Below are 3,857 nucleotides of genomic sequence, written 5' to 3' on the forward strand. Positions count from 1 at the left end.
TAATAATAATAATAATAATAATAATATTCCGCTATTGTCTTTGATCTCGGTGCCCAAGATGTCAAATAACCATTGCTTGATTAAAAAAAAAAGATATATTTTTTTTTAACAAAAATGGTTTTGAATTGGAAAAGTGTGTCAGAGGCAGGATTCTTCTTGATCTCTTCCTGTGGCTTTATAGAGATTAGGCAGGATCAGTCCAGAGATCACACAGTTGTATTCCAGGGAGGTGGGGCTGTGGATACGGTTGGCGATTCAAGTCTAATTTGTTATTTTTGCCAAGTGGGAATTAATTCTTTCAAGACTGAAAAACTTATTAGCTGTAACTGGAGGAATGAAGCAGAAAATATATAAAGAGATGGATTTGGAGAATGATTTGGGATTACAGGAGAAAGGGGAGGGAGAAAGGCTAGTTTCAAGGCTTCGCAATGGAAAATGGTCCCTTGGGGGGGACAGCAAGCCTTTTTAATGTTTTGGCTGGAGCTGGCGTGACCACAACATTACCGGGAGGCCTTGTGATCTCCTGATTGTGGTGTGCCTGGGTCTGTTTGGGTCCTGCCAGAACAGAAACGTCAATTTAAGATGCTCAGAACATTTTGGCTTCGGCGACATCTGCTTCTGGCATTTAGGATGTTTCCTGCCAGACCTTCCCACCCTTTTGAAATCTCATCCGTTTTAATTCCTTCCCAAAAAATCCAAAAACCCTTGTCTCTTTGCAGTGTCTTCCTTCAGTTCGTTTCCTTCGCAGAAAATCCTTGTTCCAGAAAATTAGGAAAAATCCAACGAACGGGTTTACGCTCCACTCTTTCCCCCCCCACCCCCCATTAGACATCAAATGTGGAATAATTTTCCATAGGATAGCTCTTGCACCCGTGTTTGACATGCATCTGAAGTTGGTTACTTGCCTTTTTGTGTAAGTGTATAGCGTAGCATAGCGTAGAGTAGAATAGAAGAATAGAATAGAATAGAATAATTAACCAGTGGAACAACCTGCCTCCAGAAGCGGTGAATGCTCCAACACTGGAAGTTTTTAAGAAGAGACTGGACAGCCATTTGTCTGAAATGGTGTAGGGTTCCTGCCTGAGCAGGGGGCTGGACTCGATGACCTCCAAGGTCCCTTCCAACTTTATTATTATTATTATTATAACATAGAATGGAATGGAATGGAATAGAATAGAATAGGAGAAGAGAATGCAGAATAGAATAGAATAGAATAGAATAGAATAGAATAGAATAGAATAGAATAGAATAGAATAGAATAGAATAGAATAGAATAGAATTGGAAGGGACCTTCGAGGTCTTCTAGTCCAACCCCCTGCTCAGGAAGGAAACCCCATACCATTTCAGACAAATGGCTGTCCAGTCACTTTTGTGTAAGTGTATAGCATAGCGTAGAATAGGATAGGATAGGATAGAATAGAATAGAATAGAATGACAGAGTGGGAAGGGACCTTGGAGGTCATCTAGTCCAACCCCCTGCTCAGGCAGGAAATCCTATACCATTTCAGACAAATGGTTGTCCAGTCTCATCTTAAAAACTTCCAGTGCTGGAGCATTCACAGCTTCTTGGAGGCAGGTTGTTCCACTGGTTAATCGTTGTACGTAACTGTCAGGATATTTCTCCAAAGAAAACTACAAGGATCAGGATGAGCATCAAGCATTTCTACCCTCATTCATTCATTTCATTCATTTATTAGACTTATATGCCGCCCTTTGAGTCCAACCTCACCTTTGTTGCTATTGTATTACTCTGTGTAAGACAGAGGACCCCAACCTTTTGGGCACCAGGGACCGGTTCCGTGGAGAAAGGTTTTTTCCACGGACCGGAGGGTGCCTGCATCCCACGGATGGGGCTTTGCTTGTTTGTGCGGACCGGTTGCTGGCATGCCGCGGCCCGGTACCGGTCCACGGACCGGGGGTTGGGGACCCCTGGTGTAAGAGACTCCCTCTCTGTGGGTTTGATATCAGAGACCCCCGAATCCTGCCTGCAACCAGCAAGTGTTTTTTCCTTCCTTACCAACTGACAGTAGGAATCCTCATGCTGATAACTGTTTTAGTCAGGGAGGGGAAAAAAAAAAATGACTGCAAAACGTAAAGCTGTCAGGTTTGCCAGCCCCAGTAAGGGTCTCCCACCCTCAAGTGGATGTGTCGCTGCTGTCTTAATCCTCTCTTTCAACATCTGCCTAAACATCTGTCTGCTTGGCAGTCTGGGTGATATATTGGCGCGGTTCACTTCCGAAAACACTTCCTCAGCAGCAACCCAAATCATTGACTTGAATTTTTTTTTTAAACTTTTATGGGCTCCATAACTGTTCGGGTGCAATTACAGCTGAAGCAGTCGGGGTGCTTAACCCATCGCAACAGCTGGGAAACGGGCAGGGGGGAAAGAGTTAAGCAAATGGGATTAGCATTCAGATGTGTAAGAAGGTTTAGCAGATAGCATGCATTAACGTACAGAAGGTGGAATAGCAGCAAGAAAATCCATCCAGTGATAAAGGCATACTTAGTGGGCCTGTTGATCAGGTGGGGTTGAAGATGTCCTAAGGCAGTGGTTCTCAACCTGTGGGTCGGGACCCCATTTGGGGTCGATCGACCATTTCACGGGGGTCGCCAAGCAAGGCTGTCCGCCATTTTTTTTGTCCGCCATTTTTTCCCCCTTTTCCGGCGGGTGCCTTACCTCCCTTGGGCTGGGCCAGCTGGTGGTCGGCCTGCTCCGTCTCTGCCGCTTGCCAGCTACGCCTTGGCCGGCGCAGGGGGCGGAACCACGCATGCGTGGTGCTCCCGGGCAGGGAAAGTCCTCGACTTACGACCGGTTGGGTAGTCCTCGACTTACGACCGGTTTAGTCCTCGACTTACGACCGGTTTAGTCCTCGACTTACGACCGGTTAGGGTCGCAGCATTAAAAAGGTTGAGAACCACTGTCCTAAGGCAACATTCCTCAAAGTAGTTCAGAGGGTCACCAAGTTTTAAAAACCCTGTGAGATTCAAATGTATTATGAACAAATACATTATGCGTAACAGAGTTGGAAGGGACCTTGGAGGTCATCGAGTCCAACCCCCTGCTCAGGCTGGACTGGAAGACCTCCAAGGTCCCTTCTGGCTCAGGACACAGTGCAGACCCAACAATTGTGCAGCCATCCTTTCCCAACTTAAAAGAGTTTCATTTTTGGAATTTTGGGATCCAGACGTGGCTTCTTCTGTTACGCTGTCCGGTTGACGGCTGACTCAGGGATGTCAATAAGACAATACGGTTGGTGTTTGTGTACTTTTCTCTCCAAGGTATTGCCCTGGCCCAGCCCAGGGACCGACCAAACCCAAATTAGATTTCCTTTTGGCGAGGCTGTTGCTTTGGAAACCTTTTTTCTCTTCTGTTCCTTGACATAACAGCCAGCATTGTGGGTTGTAATTGATGCTCCCGGTGCGTAATTGGAAAGCCGGGTCTAGCTGTGCCGCGGCGGCATTACCGCCACTTGTCCTCTCTCTAGGCCTATTGCTGGTTTGACAAATACAGATTTTGTCTAATCCCGGGGATAAATTCCTGCCATCTGCTCCGGTGGGGAACGGAGGGAGGAAGCGGCTTTGCGTAGCCAGCTGTCTGCAGAAGGATGGACGGAAGGGGGAAACTCGTTTCTCTCTGATTTACACAAGGAGCCTGGCGAAACGGATTCCAGAAAGCTGTCCGGTCCAGTCACATCGCCAGTTAGTCCCCTTCCGCTCACAGTGCGGGCCGCCCGGTGAGGATTACACCAGCTGGAGCGAAGGCCGCTCCCTCCCTTGCACGGCGTCCCCCTCCGCCGTTGCATCGAAGCCACCACTCCGGCAATTGTGCCGTGAAGGCTCTCCCGCCGAGGCTGTGT

This window comes from Protobothrops mucrosquamatus, unplaced genomic scaffold (genome assembly GCF_001527695.2).
Source record: "Protobothrops mucrosquamatus isolate PMUCROS unplaced genomic scaffold, P.Mucros_1.0 scaffold1329, whole genome shotgun sequence".
In the NCBI taxonomy this organism is placed as follows: Eukaryota; Metazoa; Chordata; class Lepidosauria; order Squamata; family Viperidae; genus Protobothrops; species Protobothrops mucrosquamatus.